This window comes from Chamaea fasciata, unplaced genomic scaffold, assembly GCF_029207755.1.
Source record: "Chamaea fasciata isolate MVZ Bird 193981 ecotype frontalis unplaced genomic scaffold, bChaFas1.0.hap1 SCAF_4, whole genome shotgun sequence".
Lineage (NCBI taxonomy): Eukaryota > Metazoa > Chordata > Aves > Passeriformes > Sylviidae > Chamaea > Chamaea fasciata.
This window is the reverse complement of record NW_027094089.1, coordinates 35,139,560-35,164,842: the sequence shown is the minus strand read 5'-3', so window position 1 is coordinate 35,164,842 and position 25,283 is coordinate 35,139,560.

The window sequence follows — 25,283 nt, the reverse complement described above, 5'->3', positions numbered from 1 at the left end:
CCCCAAAAGAAAATTTGTATAAACATAGACAACAGTAAACACTATTAAATTTGAACACAGAAAAAGAACACAATGGGAGACGCACCAAATTGATTAAAGTATTTGACTGATTGTTCACATAAAATTCTCGCAAAGTCCTAAAAGCACTGTAAACTAATTGTTTCACATGTTCTAAATATTTCTGGCTGCCAAGTTACTAATGTTACTATGAGAGGAGAGTTAAAAAATAAAACCAACAACTAAAATTCACCTTGATATTCTAAGTTAAAAGCAACAATAACAACAATTTTTGTCTGATGTTCCCAAGGAAGCAAAATTGTCTGTATGGAAAAATTATCTGACACATGAATTACAAAAAATTCTGACCCATTATCTGATGGCATGTGAGGTTTAGCTGATTAGAAGTAGCTAGACAGATTTTCAGTATTTAATCCCTAACTGTTACCAGTCTTTCTGAAAATCATTGATTCCTCTGGTCTTTTCAATAAACCATCTTTTTTTCTTGCAATCACATTGTGACTCTAGAGAGAAGAAGTTAATATTTCTAAAAAAGAAAAATTGGGATGCAGTAAGGTCAGTTAGATTGAGGAGAAACCTCACTTAAAGGAGAATATTCTAGTTGCACAAAAACTCCTCTCCATAAAGATAGCAAATCCACGATATGCTGGTCTTAGGAAAGAAAGAGTACAAGTCAGTCCAATCTTTTTTTTTTTTGTTTTTTTTTTTTTAATTCAACAATACTTTAAGTGATATCAAAGTTTATTATGCCCAGAAGAAATTATCAGAAAGGTCAGGTTTCCTAGACTAGATTAGTGATAATCTCGAAATCATATTATTTATCTTATTTACTCCCATTTTATGTGTGCCTGGTAGATCAATACTGTCCCGTTTCTACACCTCCACAAACAAATCAAAAATCAGATAACCATACAACACAGCTGTATGAAAAGAACTAGAATTATTATTTTAGTCTTATTTATATGACAACACTTATAGGGCAACACATCAAACAGCATCATAACCACTATCATAATTCCTGGGGCATATTTCAAATTATCAGTTTTAAAATTTTGAGAAGAATTTTCAGCTAAACTTGCCATTATACCATTTGAGTATGATACAGCTTCATGCAATTACTGTGTTTTCTGAAAAGGTTCTGCTGAAGTAAGTTATTATGATGGGAGTACATCTGGAAGATTAAATATTCAATATATCAATAGAAAGTTGTAAATGTCAGTTCTTCACTTCCCATGTTAAAGCCTGTTCAAATATGCTTCCTAAAGCAAAACTAAACTAAAATAGTTATTGCAAGAGATGAAGCGCACTTATTGAATCAGCCCTGAGCGAAAGTGATTGCAGCACTTATAAACACCGATTTTAGTCACAGTTACATTATTTTTATTCTTTAGCCCACAAATCATGCTGGTTCCACTACATCAATTTTTAAGTAAAACTGAAAATATCATCCACAAAAATCTGTAACACATTAGGCCAAAGTCTTTGTCTACTATTAGGCAGATAGATGAATAGGCATGTGACAAGGGAAATACATGCAAATAGCAATACACAAAACCCAGATACATCTAGATATAAGGTAACGATATCTCACATACATTGCATAGCACAAGCTTTTCCAGTAGTTTCACTGAGCTGCTTTTTACTATTGGAAGTAAATTCCCCATATCTTGAGCATTCAGCAGAAACTTCCCTTAACAGTTGAAATGGAGAAAATTATCTTCTTCCTGCTACACACACAGAGGCTTTCATTATATAAAAATTTGTATATCTATATGCTTCCACATAAAGCTTTCTTTGTGCTTCTCTGAGAAAGAAAGGTGAAATATTTATTTCATTCACACTGACTACACAAAGGGATATAACAGGTTTTAATATGATGTGAGGTAAAAGCATGAACACAACATTTAAACAATAGTAAGTTGAAGAAAATCACAGTCTTTAGTGATATTATCTAAACACTTTCCAGTGTGGCTTTCCAGATTAATATACATTTTGGGTATTGGAAATCACTCTGACAATAATCTCTATTTTGACCTGATGGTATCTTAGCAAACTGAGGTCTAAGACATATTTATGTAAAATTGGGAATTATACAAAAGAAACCCAAAAGGAAATGCTAAAGATATCAGAGGAGGAAGCCTAGTCGAAGTGCTAATACCTGTATGTTCTCCCATAGCATGAACATGAGCACAAGTTTTATAATGAGATGACCCTTACCTGCCACTTTCTTTTGCAAATTACTACTGTCTTAATTATTTGCATCCGTGAACTCAAATGAAAATACTTAAGGATATATCAATATGCTCATATATCATCTGCAGGCAATAAATAATCCAACACAGATAATTAGAGAATTTACGGAAGGCTTACTCCTTCTGTTTATCTGCTTATGACATTTGCAGTACAGCCCTAACAGCAGGATAATTACTAGATTTATTCATCAAACAAAACCACGCCTTCTGGGAATGCACAGTGACTCTGGTTTTAGGACTAATAAAGACATTTTTCACCAAAACTCAAGTACTAATTTGCTCAGTAACTAGCTGCAATAAGCTTTTATGGAAGCACTCAAAGAAAAGGCTTGGCACCAGAGGGCAGATAATTAAAGGTGGAGTATTCCATACAAAAGTCTCTGAACAATTCCCTGACCATATTAAAATTTAATTGTTGAATGTTAATTGAAAAAAAAATGAGTCATTACTGTTCTCTCTGTTTCAGTAATTATTCTTCTCATATAAAAATATATGTAAACCACAAAAGAAAACATCTAAGATTTTTTAAAAAAATTATTTTCAATAATTTCCAGTAACACCTGGAAAACACAAAGAAATAAAGATAAATCTTGGCTCTTCAACTTATATTTTAGTAAAATTGGTGAAAGTATTTTAAATATTTGTGGAAGAATATGGATATAGACTAGTGCACTTTATAAGAACTCAACTAAACAACTACTTCTCTTACTGCACTGCAGGCAAAAAATTTCCAATAAAAATAAAAAAAGGGAAAGCAAAAATCCCACACAATTTGATCAAGGTGACAAAAACAGTGTAACTCTTACTGCTACAAAAATTTAGAAAAGTTTTGCAATCTAGTCCAGCCTTTCCCTTAATATTTTGCTCATAATTTCTTTTAGTTTTGTCCCTTTTCTGAATTTCTCATCTCAGACCAGAAATCCAGAAGTTCTTGAAGCATACTAATTTAAAAAAACTCTTTGTCATTTCCTCAGAAATTAAGAATACACCTTTTACAGTACTAGCCAGGCAAAGGAAATACATATTCTCTGTGTGTACTGGTCTCAAAATTTGGCTGTTTTGGACAGGATAGTTGTTCTCTGAGACACTAAGCATTTACTGTACCAGAATGCAGCACAGCCCTAGGCCAGCTGTCTGTTGCAGAGAAATGATGAACTACACAAAATGCAGAGTTTTAAACTAGTATTTAATTGTTTAATGTCATGGCTCTTGGTAGAGCATTGTTGCTTGAAAAATAAATTGGGTAATTCAATTACATGGCTACAGAAGATACATCATATGAGCTGTAGAAAGGCACTAACCCCAGCTTGAACTTGACGTCCCACTTTGCTTCACCTATTTGACAAATGGATTCTTGAAAATAATTGAAACACATGGCTGCCAGCATAGGTCAATAATACTTTTTTGCCATTCAGGCTCTTAACAACTTCCATTTTTTCTTGCACTGTGCCATTCAGGGCAAAGATTGCATTTTCCTGGTAAATCATGCAAACATTATTACTAAAATTGGACTAAATGCAATGAAAATGGACTACACAAAAGTAATGGCACTTAAATAAAAGAAAGGCAATCTAGTAGGGCAATCACTTAATGTTGGATTTAAATAGTGTATGATATTGCTTCCATTATAAATTTGTAGTATAGATGTAAGAAGGCAAACTCACTAACAATACAGATGCTACCATTTGTTTAGCTAAGCTAAGCAGTGTTAATAAGAGAGACCAGTGAGATAAGGCTCACATATTAACCAGTTGGGAATATTCATATATTTTATTTGGTTTACATTAAACATCCAGCCCACAAAAGTATAATATTTCATAGATGTAGAAGAGATGTGATTTTTAATTTCTTTAAGCATTGATTTGTAACTTCTTGTAGTGACCACCAAACCTGTCTGGAGGGACGGGTTCCTTTAGTGTTTGGAAAAGGTTTTGGAATCACAGATTCCAAAAGAAAGTTAGAAGTATTAATCAAAAATCTAAATCCCGCAGAAAAGAAAATCACATTTATTTGCACTGGTAAAGTTACAATTTCTTGGTAGAGTGATTTACACTCAATAAGTCAGAGAGGAAGCGCATCAAACCCAAATATTAGAGAACTGTAGCAGAGAGACCGTTGGCATTTCACCTTAGTATTTATTTTTTTCTCATCCAATTTCTCAGTTGCTTACAAGTCTCAGATTTGGTAAATCACTCCAGCAAAAACTATTGATGTTTATGGAGAAGTGGCTAGAGGTTTGCCTAATGGCAATTACAAATAAATTTAAAATGCCAAACCAGTAGAACAGCAAAAAGCAAGAAAACAAACAAACAGCAACTGGTAAACATCCTCTGCATACCAGCCTTCATCTTCCATTCTCATACTTTCAACAAGTATTTCATTTCCCCATAGGTATAAGCTGATGGTTCTTTCCTTCAAATCCCATTCAGGAGAAATTAAGTTTTAGCAGCCTTTTAACACTAAGCCTTTCACTCATACTTTGGAATTAATACCAATATTTCAATATACTAATTCAATTATGTGGTGTTATGGGTAATATTCTTAATTTAGATCCAGTAGAAAAAAAAATTATACCATCATTCTCATCTGCCTTTCTTCCAACATAACAGGAATTTTGTGTGTCTTACCCAATTTATCATCATTTTTCTTCATAGAAACAAAGACTCATTTCTACATCTAAAAATGTTCCAGCTGCTGAAGAAATTTCAGTGCAATTTCAAAACACACTTAAAAATTTCACAATACTGTAGGTAGCATAGCAAATCTAGTTTAAATTAGCCAGTCAATGTTTGGAAACAAAAGCAAACAGAGTATAAAAAACATGGAAAGCAGAATATTACAAAAAATTTAAAGGCAGACTCACCAAAAGTTATTTTTCTAAATATTTTCAAAATGCTATTAACAAGTTGTCATCCTAATGCACCTAAATGTAATACAACCTCATTGAATTCCTAATAGTTTGGCTTTATGTTTTGTGGGGTGCTTAGGACAGCAGCTATAGCATTTTGCATAACATTTACAGCAGTACATTAAAAAACATCTTCAGGGGAGTGCTTCCAAAAGAAACATTAAATCCTCCAAAATTAAGCTTTACCAGCAGCTTTCCCACCTTTAAGCTGACTGTTCAAATGTCTACTTTGACACTGTTTTAGCACACACTGCCTAGTACATATTTGCCCAGCTGAGGTTCAGAAGATAAACAATATTGCTTTCCTTTCTAAAAACAAATTGAATTATCTGTGCCTTGAAGAAAGCACTTTTTAATAAACATATATCTTCCCAACCTCCTCTCCCACTTATTCAACATATGCCATCACTGTTCTGAGATAAATCTAAATCAACAGAAAATGCAAAATGGCACAAAACCAGTGTAAACTGTTTCATGCTCTGCCTATGTTCCATTCAACCAGTCTCAGTTCTTGTCTTTTAAATCATTATTAAGTCCATTGGTACTAAGAAAGCTGCCCTGAAAATTAGTGGCACAATGAGCAGAAAGACCTTTCAAAAATTTGGAAAATTTAGAAAAAAACAAAAATGTAGAAAAGATGAAGGTGTATGGAAATATTTTTCTTGCATATACCTTGAAGCCACCTGTATGACCCTCCAATAATGTGCAGAATTCAAAAAGGCAGCTGAAATGGATGAAGAAGAAAATGATGAATTACTGGTCACAACCGTACTCTTATTGAGTAATCTGAAATGCCACAAGTGCTTTTGTATATTAATCAACTCCCATCAGAGACTTAAGGAAAAAAATAACATAAACTATTGTTTGAGAGGAAATAGAAAACTTCTCTTCAGAAATACCATAAAAATAATATTCTTATGTTTTCAAAAATAAAATTAACCCAGAGTTTTATACTTTTACTATTTCAAATTAACTTTAAAAGTCTTACTGTGCTGTTGCTGCACATTTTCTAGGCTATTGACAAATATTGGGAAGGGGTGGTGCCTGTGTTACTGTTTGTGGGCTTACATAGGGAGTTTTAGAGGTTAGTGCTGCCAGCCCTTGAGCTCAATTTCAGCATGGTATTGCAAAAGTCTCAAGACTTACTTTTCCCAATTAAGGATTATGGAAACAGGCCTGGTGAGCCTAGAGGGTTTTGCATTGTGCTTCTCAAATATTAAGCAAATGTTGATATCTCCAGGCTCTGACGAAGCTATGATGAAAACTATGTCTATGAAATTACAGAAATCAAATATTATGTGATATATATCAGAGGAAATTTCATAACTAACAGCATATGAGAAAACAGCAACTACACCCCAATGCTTTAATTGACTCAGCTACTAATAATATTTTTAAAAATCACATCTTCACAGGGCAAAATGCAAAACACAAAATTAAGATATTTTCACATAGATTTTTGCCAAATAATATCCATGAACTCTTTCATCTGCAAACCAAATATTCTCAGCATGCCACCAGTCAATTAGGTGTGTATTCTCCTTAAGTCTTTAATTTATGTCACTTGGAATACGAGTCAGTTTTACTAATCAGAATATATCCATCAAGATTACAAAGTAGGCTTGGGCAAATTCATAATGAATCAGTTTGAAATAAAATAAATTTGCATAAAGTACATTGTAAGCTAATACAACATTTAAGTTCAGGTTGACTCTTCAAGGGTCAGAATTTAAAATTTTCCATACTGGAGTGTCCCTTTTTGACCTCCAAAAACAGATTCTTAGCATGAGCCTGGGTCTTACAAATGACCATATTTTATTGCATCAAAGAATGAATTTAATGAAGTAACAGTGTTAGAATAAACTACTGAATTTTGTGCCACTGACAGTCACAAGCATTTTAATGTGTGCATATAGAAACTAATGTTGTAAATCTCATTTCTTATGAAAATGTTGAGAATGCTACTGAAGGATGAGGGGGTTTTTACACCAATATTTCAAGTCCAGTCTGTATCAATGGATATATGATAAAGCACCTCAGGAGGCTATTCACAGAGTCTAAGTTAGACTGATATTTTGAAAATCACCTTAAGAGCCACTCTCTCCATTAACACTAGGAGAACAGGCAGCTAATTTAGCTAACTCAAGCAGGTGTTAAAGTAAAATACTAATAATCCCCAAGGAATCTGTATAATCTTATCCGAAAAAACAACCTTGTAGACTTGATCAGACTGCCAAAATGTGGATGGATAAATTAAAAAAAATCCAAATCAGCTCTTGAAATCAGCTCCAGAAATCCAGTGAACATACACTACACTCAGGTGGGCTGCATACTTCAGGTTCAGGGACAGGTATCCTCCTCCATCTACCTACTTTAGAGTTGTCTTCTCTTTAGATGGTTATTTGTAAAGGTACGTGTAATGGTAGATTTCTTTCTTCCCTCCTTTCCCCACCAATAAAACACCAAATTCACCATAGAATGGATTCTTGCAGAAACTTGGACTATGCCAATCCTTGAATAAGCATTCTGACTGGACCAAAACAGAGACTTTCCCATTTATATCATATGAGGAATCACCCCCTCACTGGGATGGCTCTCTTTTTTGTTTATGTCATGCTTGTACATCTTTAGTATTTGTGTACATCTCCTTACTCAAATGAGCCCAGTTTCAGTCTGAGTTGCAGAACCCAGAAACTAACATAATTACACCTTCCTACTCCACTCCTATCTTTGAATTGCACCACTGAGCAGGTGCAGAAACATCCTTCCCTATGACAGCTACATCTCCTGGAGTACTCTTTTTTCATTTTTGGATGTGTTGTTTTCAAAAAAGAGTCCATAAAATTTTTTTAAGCTCCAAGACTACCAACACAATTGTCAACCAGTTATAGGCAAAAAGGAAACTCACTTTTAAACTGGAAATCAATGTGTAATGATAAAATCACAGGTTGAAGAAAGAGCAGCTGAGCCAGTCATGAAGTAAGGTGTCATTTTCAGGAAAAAAAAAAAAAAAAAACCAAATGATTTTTCAATTGCAGAGATTCAGACGGAATAAAGGAGTGGCATTGGTACAACGAAGTGAACTACTTAAAATTAAAACCTGTTGCTGTAGATTGTGTTATTATGAACTTGTCAAGAGATGGTCTACTACAGCAGAAACTCTTCAGCATAGAGGCCACAAACTTTAAATTACATATGTCTAAAATCTGCTTCGACATTTGCACCAGAATCACAAATTATCATCTGAAAATGACAAAAGCTCTCACAGCCACTTGAGAGTTAATCTTACTTTTACTGAGATGAAGTAAGGATACCACCAAACTACAATTAGTGATGCTTACAGGATAGTTAGAAGTATAGTTTATCACACTTAGAGATCTCTCTAGATGAAATTTGTAGAAGAGCAATTGCAGTTTTCAAGTCCTTGGTATATGTCCCTTAGCATGTATGAGAGCAACTTCATCAGATACAACTGTGATTTCTCCACAGGAATCTGATTTTCCTCCTTTAATGTATATAGATACAGATATAGATATCTATAATACACATGTACACATATATTTATACTCCCCCAGTATTTGAGATTATGAGGTCTGAGAATACAAATCAAAGTTTTGTTTCAGATAATTGAGCATCTACATTCTGGTAATTATCACTACTGGTTTGATAATGAGTGTTAACGCACTTAGGTAGAAGAGGCACTTCCTTAGAATTTACCTATTTTAAGAAAAACTTATAGGTGTTTGAACTGAGAAACTTAATCTCATTCCTGTAATTTAGTATTGTTTACTGTGAAACTTTGAATTATTCTCTTCCCCCAGTTATTGAAAAAACTGTTTCAAGAGCTGTTGTCAGAGAGTGGAAGCATTCCAATGTTAATCATTTATTGTTGGCAAATTTGACTGGAGGCATAATACTGTTTCTGTTGTAACAGAAATCTTTTCAATAGGAGACTCAATTTTCCTTACAATGGCACAAAGTTTCACCTGACTGTGCATGCTATCAGCTGACACTTATTTGAAAGGTTTAACCTTATCTTTTGGCTTCTACCACAACAAGATCTCAATGGCTAATGATTGCTTCAGCATTTCTTAAAACTTTAAATGTTATGGGACAATAATAGTGGTTTTTACTAATTTTCCCCAAAGCCGCACTTACTTCACCCCTCTGTTGAACTCATCCTGAGCTCTGGTCAGCTAAACCACCACACATAAGGGCCTGAGGCTTTCCATGTGCCATTTTGAAGCCACTGCTGTGCAATTGGTAAATGGAAGCCTTACATACACTATGTTATAGTCTGATCTTCCTGAACAACAAGTCTTCCAGTTTGGATAAAACAGAACGAAACAGTAACAACATAATAGGGATGACTATCCTACATTCAATGCTTTCAATAAATTTAGTTTAAATGCCTGAGTAGGGCATTAAACAGGAGCTGTGGAGATGTCGTTCCTATCCTAGTCATTTGTGCCCATACAAACAAAACCATTTAGTCAGATTAACAGTTACATTTTAGGAATTAGAATTTACTCCATGACACTGAAGATCTCCAAATTCATAACATGGTTATGAAAACTTTAGGCTCATATAGAATTTAAAACTTTTCATAGTCTAATCCCTAGGCTGAATAAAATATCCTTAATGTTTCCTTTTCATAATCCACTTGCAGAAAACATTTCCTCTGCATCACAGAATGACAAGAGAATGAGGCGCATCCCTTCAAAAAACATATATGACTGGTGGAAGTGGCACTCACTGTAAACATAAGGAGCAGAAAATATTAGATTTTAAAAGATTAAAGATTTAAACTATCTTTTATTACTGTTTTTTATTGAAGACTTTTTGCTGAGTCCTGAAAACAATATCTTCAGACACGTATTTTAAGTAGCAATTTCAGGCACTTGATCCTAAGCTTATAGGGTTGTCCAAAAAAACAACTGGATTTTAAACATAACCCAACATTCAATGTTTCTTATCAGGCGCCTAAAGGCTCATTTTCTGAGGTCTGTGTCAGTAAGCAAGTTCGTGTACTGGCCTTAACTTTAGCTGTCTTCCTGAAAACCTTGGAAAGCTTGGGATAGTAGAGGGAATGCACAATTTCAGGAGAGAATCTAAATAAGATGTGCGTGCTACAACCACACAATTCATTTTGGTAATTTATTTATGCACTCCTTCTAGTTAGAAGGCCTACATTTATGTGAAGAAACGGAAAGAAACGATAGGCTGTGCTGAAGCAGAAATTTATGGATGAAGGTCTATACATTTTGTTGTTATTTCAGGGGTAATTCTATGAGGGTTAACTGCACCATTCCCAGCATATTCAGGGTCAGTGACTGAAAAACAGGTTGACTCCCAAGCTCTGTTTTTTGCATCAGATATCATCAGACAGTTAACCAGCAGATTTTGATCCAGTATCAGCCAAGAAACATAAATGCAGTTTGCACCAATCTTTGAGTTCTTCAGAACATACAGAACCTGCAAAACCTTCAGCTTCTGCACAACCATGCAAGACTTCCTCTTCCATGGAAAACTCAGAAAAACCACAGTTAATTAGGTTGACTAAAGCCAAATATAACAGTAGGTGAGCAGTTACTTTGACTATTTCCCTGTTTCCAGATGTGCACCACCATTAAGCCCACCCTGGCAATTTTTCCCCTGTTAGGAAATGCAGGAATTACCATTCTCAAATACTATCAACATCTAATGAATCCTGTTAATTCTACCAAATTTGTATATATATGATTTTTTTAACTGACAAAAAGCTCCAATCAAAGGCTAGTTAAACGCCTTCATCATAAAATTGCAGCTGATGGAGCTGTATGTGATCAGAATTCTGAGATTAACAGGAAGCTCTAATCCAGATTTAAATTCCAAGCCAATGAGTATGAGGAGCTCAGGGTTGAAGATAAAAAAACTAGCAAACCTTGTTTGACTCCTCAGTAATGCAAAGAATATATGATCAAATAAAAAATACATTGTTATTATGTGTGCTACTGTGTTTTGTTCTTAAAAGTTTTACTACTGTGTTCTTAAGCAAGTGCTGTTTTATTTTGAAAATAGCAACAGAATTTTTTAGGAGCTCAGGAGAGCCCCTAATCATCAACTGTGCCTGTTTAAACTTTGTTTATAAGAAAATCATACATGCAAAGATGCTCACAAATTGCATCTGTCAGGCAATCAAAAATTTTTCAGCAATACAACAGGAAAAATATATGATAAATTTCAAAATATTTTGTTGATTACAGGAATGTGGAAATAACTTGTAAAAATTCTATTGTTAATTAATGCAAGGTGGGTGGAGGCAAGTGCTGTTCAACGAAAGCAACAGCAGTCTCACTTGCTGTGAAGTACAGTACCCCACATTTCTCCTTTCACTTCCAACACTGGCCATTCCCAATACTTTCTGCATGCATAGAGCACTAACTTCCTCAAAGATGAAAATACTAAAAATTTAGAGAACATAGATAGTATTGATCAGAAAAATATAGAAACTTAAAAGAAGAAATGGCATAAACAATGTTACAGGATGAAGGTAAATAATGGTGGTCTTCAAGAAACATTATTCTATGGTAAATATTTAATGAATTTTTAAATTTCCCTTTGAAAGCAAAATAGCAACATTCACCTCCTAGCTTAGGCCATTGGCTCAGGAAATCCTTAATGACTGTAGAAGTCTAAGTGTGCACCTCCAGCTAGGAAATGTTGCTTTTTTGAACATTCTAAAATAAGCAACTTAACACTATGAAGCTGTATTTCATTTTAAATATATGATGGCAAGAAATGTGGCATCTGGAATCAGTAATTCTCAGTACACGTAACTTATCTTCATTCACAGTGTCTCAAGTGCCAGTTAGCCAAGGACTTAGTGAACTGAAACAATCAGATTAAGGTAAGTCTGTTCTTAACTAAGACTTTGAAATCTGTTCTTATTCTGGTAATTCATGAGGTGGCAGGCTTTCCTCTGCATTGCTGCATGAACAGATGCTTTGCCATTGTGCTTAATCACCTACTGAAACACTATATTTGAGGTAAGATGTAGAGTCGACATGTTGAATTCTTTAGCATACCCTAATGCTTAGGACAAATTTCCAAATCATATTGTGACTATGTTTACATTCCTCCTGAAACAGGAAAATGTTTTTGTCATTCAAATTAATTCTTTAAAAATAATAAACGTCCCTTTGCTTCAGACATTATAACCTTGTCTCATCTACTTTATCACTGCATTTGAAACAAAAGAGAAAAAGGAAGCCCAAAATAAGATTTTTATACAAAGAACAGATGGACCCTGAGAAAGCAAAGAATTTTTGAGCAATATTATGAATCCTGTGGAAATCTTGTTTTCTGAAGCCATTAATAAATGACACAACAGTACTTCGTAGTTAGGGAAGCTTCCTAAACAGATGTTACTTTCTGAGCGTTTTTTTCTACTTTCTTCACATCTTTGTATATCTGCAGAGCGACATTAGCAACTTTTTAAATAAAAAAGCTAAATTTAACATTTCCCTCACTTGGGCAACACTGCCACATTGGAATGCTTCTGTAGCACATATTCTGCCAGACTACTCTGTGAGGTAGTGCGATGTGCAGCAACTGAACATCAAATGTGTTACATCTATCATTTTCCTTGTCTAACTGTGAGCAAGTCCTGATCATGACCCAACTACATAAGAGTGCAAAAATAGAACCAACCCTTTGTTTTCCTTACTGATCATTCAAAATAGACAGCCTTATTCAGATTTCTAAAATTATTTTTTTAAATTTAGAAAAGTACGTGTTTTAATACAGTCTGATAGCAGAAGCAGAAAATAACTTAGCTTGGTAGGAAACCCTGTATTTTCTCAAAACCAGAAGTTTGTGGAAACAAAAATAAGCCATTGCATAGTGTGCATGACGTCAGTCACACTCACCATAGAAAGAAATGTAATACTTTCTTTATTTTGTAAGTAGAAAACATCCTGTGTCCCCTAGAAATCATCTGTAAGGAGATGGAGAATAGCAATTTTTTCCCACTCCCCTGCTATAAAAGGAAATGTTCCAGGAAAGCTATTTCTGGTCTTATCAGAGATCAAAATTATTTCACTCTTGTATTAAGAAAGAAGACAGATGATACAGACATGCAGTCAAGAGTTCTTTAATATAGAACAGTAAATATATACCAACATCAGTGAATGACTTGTCTGAACTTCAAATGTCTAGCAGTTAGAGGGTTTAAATATGCCAATATATAGATTTTCAAGAGTGCTTTAAGTGCTGAACTCCTTTCTTATTCTATAATAACCTTAGTTTATTAAATAATTTTTGGGTTATGAGCATGGATATTGATTTGGTATACAGAATTTTGATTGTATTAGGTCCTGTATCACCTGCTTCAAGTAACAGGGTAAAATGACCCATATTAAAAATATTACAAAGAAATATTTCAATTAATTACTCCATAATTCTCAACTGAATATTTGCAATTGCAGGATTAAAGAATGTCATCTACATACATGTATATACATATCTGGAAGAGGGTGCTACATATCTACAGTGAAGAACTGTAAATTTTATAAATTATGAGAAAAGCATTACCGTGTCTTTCAAATAAATCTGCTCCTAAAAGGGAGCAAACAAGTAACTAGAAGGTTATGAGGGTTAACTTAATTTACAGGTACTATGAATACTTTGATAGTTTTAACATTCCACAAAAAATTTTGATTTGCCGCATCAAGAAGTAAAAACAAAGCAAAAGGGGTCAACTGACCATAATATTCAGGGTACCTGACATGGATTAAGAAATTTTATACATGTAACTTCAAAAATATTCTTTTTTGTCTTAATAGGTAAGGAAAATAAATTTTGATGGCTCAGATGACTAGTAAGAATATACAGACTAAAATAACCTCTCTTAAATAAATAAACTTACCAGTGACTACTGAATGGCATGTTATTACCAGCAAAGACAGCATTAGTTAACTTCAGTGAAGACCCAGAGTTAAGATGTGTCTTGGTTTAGCACGGATGATAGAAACCTATTAGTGGTTGACTTTTAAGATTGATGGCCAGATTGGCCAATTAAATACAGGTATACACCTCAGGGGCACACAGGCTTAAGATGAGCCTGGGGAGCCCTTTATCCTTCCTGCTTTTCAGCAGGTAACACCGCTCTGTGGGAGCAGCCCAGGCGGGCAAGGCCCCACCTCTCTCCCTTCTTGCAGGGAGCCAGCTCAAGGCCTGGCCAGGCTCCATCGGCTCCTGGCCGGGGAAGGGAGATGCTGGCTTAACATCAGCTAATTTTAAAGCCTACCCCAGAGCCCCGGAGCCAGCTGAGCCAGAAGGGATGTCTGCTGGGCCCCTGGTAACACTATGGGCCAGTTGGGCCGAGCCTGCTGCGATTGTTACCAAGGGGTGGGCAGGGGTACCCCCACCCCACTCCAGTGGCTCCCGACTGGAAAGGAAAAGAGGGGGAGAAGCCCAGCTGCTCTGAGATCCCAGTCTAGAGAGGCTGCTGCCTGGCAGAGGTCACATAACCATCGCAGGTCTGGGCAGCTTTAATGCTTTCCTGGCAAAATGAAGCTTCCAAGGCTGAACCCTTCCCTGAGAGAAAGAAGAAAGGGACAGAGCGAACATAGAGAAGACACAGCATGAAGTCAGTAGAGCAATAGTGAAAGGACTAATTGAGAGAAGGGGTTGAAGAGTTTACCATTCCATTTTAGGCTGGACTTTTATTGAGCCATGGAGATGAACTCTCTCTGTAGATTATCCCTTCAAATCAAGAGAAAGATATGCATTTGGGGAGAGGATTGAAAGATTTGTGTATGGATCTGAGCAAATGTGTTTGTGATGGACTAAGTGATATTTATCCCATGAGATGCTTGAACAGAGATAGAAATGAGAAGCCCTCTGTGCCAGTGAAGACATGAGAAGATATCTCTGTTCCTTGAGATGAAGAATCCTTTGCCTTTAAAGTATTCATCTTTAAAACGTGACACCCCAGTATGCAAGAGTCTAAGACCCATGACCCATAAGCAGCTCGGGAAACTGCTAATGGGAGGGGTCACAGAAGCAAGTTTCCCCAGGCGGCTGTTTTTGTGACTGTGAAAACACACAAGAGAATAGTTCTAGGTTGTCAGTGAGGTCCATGACTGTAAGAGAGACTCCTCTCCTAAATAATTGATGAAAGACTATTTTCAAATGGTGAAACTGACTGAAAATCACAAGTTTTGTCTCTTTATGCTGTTTGTGGGACAGTGAACAGTTTGTGGAGAGAGGAAGAGTGTTTTGAAAGTTTCATATTTTTTTCCTTTTTATTTTTCTCCTTTTGGTGTGTGTTAATGGAACTATCTTTGTAACCTTTAAATTAGGCCTGTTTTATCTTTTTCTCCTAATCCTATTTCACAGCAGAAAAGACACTTAAACCACTACACCAACTTTGGCGAACAGAAACAGAGGTGAATGTGAAACCACTACAGACATCAGCTGCAATAGAAAAGAAGTAGAAAACTGAAAGCCTTTTCTCCTTCAAACTGTAAATTTCCTTGCCAGCTATGAAAAATTTAGACCAAGAATCTTTTTGAATTCTCTTGAATAATTCTTGACTAAACAGCCAAGAATGAGGGTAGAAGGAACCCTTTGCGTTTTTTTGGGGGCGGAGTTCTTTGGTTGGTTGTTATGTGGGTTTTTTTAGTTGGGTTTTTTTTGTTTGTTTTGTTTGGATTTTTTTTCTGTACCATGCAAGCTGGAACTTCCTCTTTGACACAAGAAACCAGAAAGCTAATTAAATCTGCAGGCTGTTTCCTAGACTTGAGTCCTAACTCTCAAATGCAAGTCATGACTTGAATCGCTGTTGTCTGTGAATTATCACCATGGTATAGTCCTAATTAGCAGATAATAGAATGAAACAGAATAGTCAGAAGAACTGCTCTTCAGGTAACAGCTTCACAAACTAAACGAAAGCTAGTAGCAGGTTTTTCAACAAAATATCCCTAAATTTCAGTTTGTCTTTTAATTTGGGACAACTACATCTTGCAGATTATCTTTCCAAGACAGTGAGAGGGAACAAACTGGTAGACAACAGATTCATATAGGGTTCATTTTAACACTGAAAGAAAGATCTCTAAAGGAGAAGCTGGGTCTACTTACAAAATCAAAAACAATTCAGAAAAATAGAAAAGAATATATAATAAAAAAGTCTTTTCCAAGAAAAAAAGAACAAAGAATAAAAAAGAATATATAATAAAAAAATTATTTTCCAGTGGAAAGGACAAACCACTTAAAATAGTTGAAACTCTCCTCTCAGGTGATATTAATTCTGGAAAAATTGGCATTAACTGGCCTGCAATGCTAAACTGATGCTAAACCAGGCATGGAAGAGCAGAGCTTTGCCTGTCTTTCACTTGGTGAGAAAAATTTGAAACTAGACTTTGGTCAAACAAACCAGCGTTCACTGGTTTATTCTGAGAGTTCTACAAGTATAATTATGTCAATCAAAATACCATAGAAGATACAAATGCTTTTTCTTTGCTGTTTATAGAAGATTTATTGAACATTTTGGAAATCACTTGTACGAAAACTTCTAGTTTACTTTTTTCTTCACTAAACCCAACTAATTTACTTACATGACTTTGTAGACAAAAAAAATTAAGGAAAGAGAAATTCTTTTTTTACTAGAACTACATTTGCAAGATTTTTTATTGACATTGTGGATTTGAATGAAAATAAGTATCTAATCTTCATAATCAATTAATATCTAGGAAGTATTTAAAAGAACATATTAAGAAAATTTCATTAGATAATGATTGCCTATCTTCTTGTGATGTTCATTTATAATGTGATGAAAATATTCTTCCAATCATCCATATTGTCTCATGTTTTTATGTTGTGTCATTAAGTTTACATTCCCAAAACCAAAGATTTTTATTTTCTTGAAACATGTTATAGCCTGACCTCACAAATTCAAAAAAAAGGAAACACAGTTAAGAAATTTTCAGGGATTTTAAAATGATCTGAATTTTGTGCTACTTAGTGACTTGCAATAATATTAACTTAATTCTGCTGTTTAACTGTGTTTTTTATAAAATACTCACCATTTACTCTAAATGCTTTACTGTACAGTGAGAAATTGTGATACAGAATCAAAAGGACATTCCTTTTCAGATACATCATGAAAAATTAACACCACCTTCTGGTCGAATCTGTGCAGTCACTAAGACCAACTGCAAAATAATTCTACTTCAGTATTTTATCTAAATATTCATCATATCTTCTCTTTTATAGTCTCTCTTATAAGTCAATAGACAAAAACTCCAACCTTCTTCCTAGCCAAAAAAGACAGAAGAAGCAAAGTATTTACTTATGTCATAGACCATTAATTGCTACACAAAGGCAATATATATGGATTATAATTGTAAACACACTTCTTTTACTTAAATCCTCCCTTAAAATTTCCTCTTGCAATAATATCTAAACCAAAATTCCTTTTAACAGGTCACTAGTGTCCCTAGACCATTTTTCTTCATATCTAATATGCTTGTCAGCTTCTATAATTTCTTTCGTTTATGTGTTTTGCAAGCTTGTAGATATCGCCATTTTACTTGCACGTAGACATTGTACAATAAAGATGAAGTTTGTGACTGACAGTTATAAATAAGTATCAACTTTATATCTTCATACGAATGAAATGCAGCAATTTTCATTGTTATTGATTTATACCTAGCATATTTATGACTTTTACCAGCCACCTAAAAATATTAAATATATCTTTATACTTTGAATTCAGTAACTTGAGAACAAACTAATGCTTTGCAATGTCTTTTTTCTTGTCAATAAATTTTTGTGGGACATTCTTAATGACTTCTCTAGATCATTTGCCTGTGCACAAAAACTGGCCAGCCGTTAGAAAATATGGTTTTAAATAATTATAAAGAATCCCAATGTTTGGTTTAGTGCCTTAGATAATATTCACTTTTCACTTTGAAAATTGCAAGTTATTGATGAGGCAAAATAGCCAGATAGAATATTTGGCTAATGCAATATAATAAAACATGGCTTTTTATGCATTGTTGGGCATTTGCTAGATGATTATAAATAACAGTGGTGTAATCTGATATTAATATGTATGAATTAATGAAAAAACTGCATTGTCATATTAATGATTTAAAGAGTTGTTTATCAAGTGTGATCAATATATTGATTTAAACATGTAGGAATGTTCCTGTTACTTAGGCAGCTTCCTTTTGTTATATCAAGAATTGTAATTTTAATGGCGAAAAACACAATAGAAGATGATTGATTGTCTCCTTTTGTCATGGAGATCAATTATTGTGGAATGTGAACATAAGAAAATGAAAGCATTGTATATAAACTGTCCCTTGAGTCTTTGCTCATTTTGGTGTATTGTTGGCAGACTGTGGCATAGGCTAATACAAAATAGCATGGTAAATAAGGCATTCTGCTGAAGTAAAATAAGTTTCCTCACCAGTGAAACCTGTCTTTCAAAAAGCCTGAGTACTGTCCTGCCTTTTCCATATAAAATGTCTGGTTTAATCTGTGCCAAATCAGTGTAATCCAAAGTTCACAAAGCTATTATCATTATATTAGGTTTGTAATGAGAGAACATAATGAAATATGAAAAAACTTTATTTAAGCCATAATAGAAAAGCTGCTCACAAGCAACACAAATTAAAAAGTAATACATTTAATCTTAGACAGCTGGTAGAAATAATTATATTTTTACTTAATTGTCAGTAATTTGTGAATGAAGCCAAATTTTCTGTGTGGGTTTTTTTGTAACTCAAAAAGAATCAAACTGCTGTGTTAGAACCATCATACAAATGGTAAAATGAAGGAAGTAATGAAAAATTATTTTTGTGTGGTCTGTCTTACAAACTGTGAATAATACAAGTTTGAGCCACCAATCTCTGTCCAATGGATTCAAACAGTGGTCTATAACATGGCACAAGCATTCTAAATTCAGAGGGACTTTAAGTGGTTGAATTTTTAATAAAACAACACCATTTTTAAAAAAAGTCTCAGTCTTATTTTGAATGCCTTCTGGGCTTAAATGTAGACTCCTTCTAGTGCTTCTGTTGAAATCCATTGGATTTCCTTTAATGAGGTTGATTTACAAACAATATTACAGAAGCTGTGAAAAAAATCAGATAAGTCTAGCAGTCCATCTTTTATGTCTTTCTTTGACTCACTGCTTCTCTAAGTGCTTGGAGACAGAAGACTTTATTCTAGATACTGCTATCACCTGGTGTTTGCTAAATTGCTGTGAAATTGTTGCAACAGCTGTTTGTTACTGGTGAAATATTCCCTTCATTTTGCTGCAATAAACTGATCATTGCCAATTAAATGCCCATTAATTGTGTAAGCAAGGAATGCTGCCAGATGTTTACATTAGAATGAAAAATATCCTTTGCTCTTAATTTTTGACTTATAACCCTCCCCTTTCATGTGGATAACATTATAATATTCATTTCTTGAATATTCCACAAATTTCAGGTTGGAAATAAATAAAATGCAGTCTTTGGTGGTGAGACCTTGGAATATGCGTAGAAGTATACTAATAAATATTATTAGCGCACATAAATAAACCAGAATCTTTTATTTAAATATAAAATATATGTATCTGCATCTGTATATATATATTAATTAGACTATATTGAGTTTTCTATTAAATTTATTGCCAATACTTACTGTTAGATTCAAAGTTTCCAAAACAATTAATTTACTTCTAGTGAAAAATAGGGTTTTAAAGGAATGCCCAAACAAATCTCCCCACCATCCCTTAACAAGACATAGATTCTGTACAATCCCAGAAGTTATGGAAGAAATTTCGGGTGGAAATTTCTTTTAGTAATGGCTTGCAAAATTGCCCTTATCTGAATTATAAAAGGAGCTTTGAACAAAGGCTGTCAGTACACTGCAGGACTATGTTCCTGCAATGAAAGTATGAGAAAATATGGCTGCAATCCCAAATACAGAATTTTCTTAATCACTGCTCACAAATCATAGAATCACAGAACCCTAAAATGCTTTGTGTTGGAAGGGATCTTTTAAATCCATCTCACTTAACTCTCCTGCTATGGGCAGGGACACCAAGCTCATGGTGTTCAAGGCTGTGTCCAGCCTATTCCTGAAGAACAATGAAGGGCCATTCACAAACTCTGTAGGAAACCTGTTCCCCTCTCTTACTACCCTCACTATGAAGTTTTTTTACTTGTATCTAATCTAAGTCATACATGAAGAATCATATGAAATGATTTGGGTTGGAAGGAACCTTAAAGATAATCTAATCTGATCTTCCTGCCATAGGCAGACACAACTTCCCCAAGACCAGATTGCTCAGAGCTCCATCCAACCTGGCCTTGAACATTTTCAGGTGAATCCACAGATCACTGGCAGCCTGTGCCTGTGCCTCCTTGCCCTCACAGTAAAGAATTTCTTCCTAATACCTAATCTAAATCTTTCCTCTTAGTTTAAAACTGTTATTCCTTTTCATGTCAGTAAAGGTAGTGGTAAAACATCTTTCTTATAATATCTCTTTATATATTTAAAAGCTGGATCTTTTGGACCCCTCTCTTTTTCAGGCTGAAAAACCCAAGCCCTCTCTGACTGTCTTCGAGCAGAAATGCTCCATCCCACTGAGCCTCTGCATAGCTCTCCTCTGGACCTCCTACAACAGATTTGAATTTTTTTGTGTTGCATATACCAGATGTGGATGTAGCACTCCAGGTGAAATTTCGTGGGAGTGAAGTAGAGGGGCAGAATCCCCTCCCTTCACCTGCTGCCCACAGTTCTTTTGATGCTGCCTAAGACACAATTCACTTCCCATACTGACATCACACATTTCCAGGTCACATGAAGTTTTTCATCCATTGTACTGTGAAGTCCTTCTCCCCAAGGCTGTTCTCAACCTGTTCATGGCCTGTGGAGTGTTGCGTCAACCTAGGTGTAAGACACCTGAGTTCTCACTGGCTCCCTCTTCAAGCGTGTCAAAGTCCCTCTAGTTGTCATCTCTTCCCACAAGAGTAACAACTCTGTTAGTCATCTCTGCCTCATATGAAAACAATTTTACAGGAAAAGTTACTGACTTCATTCTTAGTCATGCACATACCATAGTAACCTGAAAAAATGCATTGAAATCTGTACTTTATAATAGCACATAATTGTCATATTAAAGAAAAAAATGAAACTAGGAGATAACATAGACAAATTACTGACCTGGTTAAAACAGCCACAAAAATTCACAGTCCTATACCACTATCAGAGTTTACCAAATTATTTATGCTTACCAAAATGTCCATAACAAAGATGGGATAGAGAAGTAGCACCTGAGCTTGAAAAAATTGTCTCAAAATGAATTTCCCTGAAACACTGAGTATAAAGGTAGCTACTATTTTGACCAATTATTAAATTACTCCACCCAGCTCTGGAGTATTGCTTCATAATATTCACAGTTCCAGATAGTATAATATGTTTCATAGTATCCACAACAACAGCAACAACACTATTATTACTACTAATATTCATAATATACAGCACCCAGATTTGAAATAACATGTAGCCAAATATTATGTGCAGTTTTTATTACAGCAGTGAAGTAAATATGACAGCAAAGAGCAGTATTTTCGTTATGGTATTTCAAAGAAGTACTGTGACAGCTAAGAAAGCCTTTAGAATTCCATAGGTAAGGTGAATTCAACCCATCTCCTCAAGCATAAAATTATTTCCTGTCTTTACTTACTGAAACATGAAGTATGTGTGATACCATAGAAGGTCAAAACACAGTGATTCAAACACTGACAGGTCTCTCTGTAATTGTAAATAGAAAATAAGATGATTTTCTGTTGAAATAGTTCTGGAATTAGTTCTTACCCAAAATTTATTAAACATTAAAGGGACAAAAATGAAATTTTATTCACAAAGTTATCAAATTGTGATTTTCTTGATAGTTTTCAATTAGAGTGATCACATTCAGTAAACAGTAAAAGACAAATTTACAGTTGGTAATCAAGGGTTATTTACACTAAAAATAAAGTTTTAAAGTGCTTCAGTGAGAAGACTTCAACGTTTTATGAACTCAGATCAAAAATAAAGAATTAATTTTATCCAGAATATAACAGATTGACAAAAAAAAAAAATTGTATTTAAAAAAATCTTATTTTTCAGGTGGGTTTTGTTGTTGTGGTTTTTTTTTTGTTTTTTTTTTGGTGCCGGGTGGGGGTTTTTTTATGGTTTTTTTGTTTGTTTTGTTTTTTGGGTTTTTTTTTGCTTTCTTCTTCACCTCTTATTTTGTTTCAGGTTTTTCAGGGGGTTAGTTGGTAGGGGTTTCTTTGAACAGCAATTAGGATAGGAAGTTCGTATTGATTGTGTTAATTAGAAGCTTAGAAAAACTTATTATAATTATCATTTCTGGTGACTTCTTCCTAACAAGACATGACTGTTTTTCCTGATGCAGAGTTCAGGTATTCTTCCATACTCGCTAATAAATAAGGTGGCATAGACAGGTGAGAAGTCAATCTCTTCTCCCAGGCAACAAATAATAGGAACAAGAGGACACAGTCTTAAGCTGCACCAGTGGCTGGATATTAGGAAAAATTTCTTCACAGAAGGTGTGAGTGGCATTGGAATGGGCTGCCCAGGGATGTGGTGGAGTCACTGTCCCTGGAGCTGTTTAAGAAAAGATTGGATGTGGCACCCAGTGCCATGGTCTAGTTGACAAGGTGGTATTGAGTAACAGGTCAGACTCAGTGATCTCAAAGTGCTTTCCCAACCTAGCTGATTCTGTGGTTTAAACAGGGAAAGGCCATATAAATCTTTAGAAAAGACAAACCATCTCAGTCACCAAGCAAGCCAGGGACAGGCACAGGAATCAGTCGGCTGATCCCCTTCTTGACAAGGACAAAGAAGGAGCTAGCAAAAAAAAAATTGTTCATATTTACTGTGAAATACCTTAAAAAAAATCATGGAAATACAATCTAATGAAAACTCAAAACTCTCAAACTATGTTGTGAGGGTGTTTTTGTAGCTGTTTCTTTCTTTGTTTTATAGCATTGTTTAGTAATATATGCTCAGATAAACTCTGAAATGTGTCTTTCAAATTGCCTGAAATGTATGAAAGCACATAAGAGCAGAGATGTCTGGGGGCATATGTACAGACACATACATATATACATACATATATACATACATATATTTATATTTATATTTATATTTATATTTATATTTATATTTATATTTATATTTATATTTATATTTATATTTATATTTATATTTATATTTATATTTATATTTATATTATTTATATGTATGTACACACAATATGCTCCCTATGTACTTGTGCTAGACAAATGCTAAAGAAACTAAAGAGACAAAAACTGACTAGATGAAATATTGTTTATTGCAGCATATTGAATTCCACACACTCTTTGGAAGGTGATCACAGGACACAGGCTGAGCTGTGGAAAATATAAGGCAGCAGCATCTCGCTCTTTAAATATCTCCATGGGCACTTGTAACAACATCTTTGAAGTTGTCTGTGCATCTGTCACATATTTAGTCTGCTTATTGACTGCCTCAGCTGAGCACCATTTTGATTCTTTCAGACATGGAATAATCAGAGAATAAATCTCAGGAAAATCCCTTACAATATCATTCACATGTCTTCCAAAATGAATAAGAGGACAGGACTTCATTCCTACATGGGGGTTTTTTTTCGTTGTTGTTGTTTTGTTTGGTTGGTTATTTGTGTTTGTTTTTTGTGTGGTTTTGTTTGTTTGTTTTTTGTTAATTGATGTTAGGTCTTTCATTTAACTACTGCCTCAATGTGATCATGCTCAGCACAGTTTTTTTTCTAGATTCCATGTCATATTGGTCAAAAGATAAAATAGCTATCAATCTCTTATCTCCACTGCTAAAGTCATAGGAATTATTTTTTCTACTGATACAAAGAATAAGATGCAATATTGTGGGTGTCCTAATGGACAAACTGGTGTAGAAGATCTTTTCCTTTTATTTTTTCCTTGTTATTTTAATATTAAAATATCTTCAGAAGATTAATTCTGATTATAAAAACCCACAACAACAATATCAAACACATCATAGGGAACAGTTGCAATAAGTTGATATTAAAAAATGAGTATTTTAAGCTATTTGATTTCACAGTGACAGTCTTAAAACAATCAATGATGGATACATTTTCATCTCATACATACTTCCTCCTAGGTTAATAACAAACAAACAAACAAACAAACAAACAAACAAAACAGCAATTGGGTTGGTGCAGTTGGAGTTCCATTTACCATCTACAGGAGTCAGAATATATCAGGTATAGAATTAACCCTGGACTTAATTAAGTTTTTGATCAACTGGTGAGTTTTACCAAAACAGTAGGATACAGCAGGAGGTATTTTACCATATAATTTCAATTGAAAAGTCTTGGTGGAGAAAATGTAGTCAATTTTAAGTGAAAAAATCAGAGGAAAAGTGATTGTCCCTTAATAATAGTTAAAGCTCCCTTCAACCAGAATGCCATTAGAGTTGAAAATTGATTTCTACAGAAATCACTTCAGAAAAAAATATGGGAGAAAGACAGTACAGAACTGTTAAGTGAAATAAAGAAAAAAATGTGGGGGAAAAAAGTTATCTTCTGTGCTAAGTTAACAGGAACTAACAATAAGGAGGGAGATAAAGAAAGTATCCTCACGTTTGCATGCTGTAATAAGGTAATCAGGTCTAGCACATTATGTTTAAGAAAAAGACACTTCTCCAGATCATTCTAAAAGTCACCAAATTTCAAAGAATTCAAGCACAACCTACTAAACAGGTGTTTAACCCCACTTCTACCCAGACATGTAACTTGTTAGGAAATCTCTCAAAACAATGGATTGGAAATATGAAGTAATTAGCTTGCTATTAAACACTCACACTTCTTTAGTTTACATTTTTTTAATTACACTAAAAAGCCAACTATATATATGCAAAATGCATTAAAATTTCAAAACACACAAAACACACAAAAATAATTCACGATGAATGCTGCAACATTACAAAGACTTTAATGTGAAAAACAAGACTTTTTGTCTATTAATTTGCACATACAAAAAAAAGTGTCATGT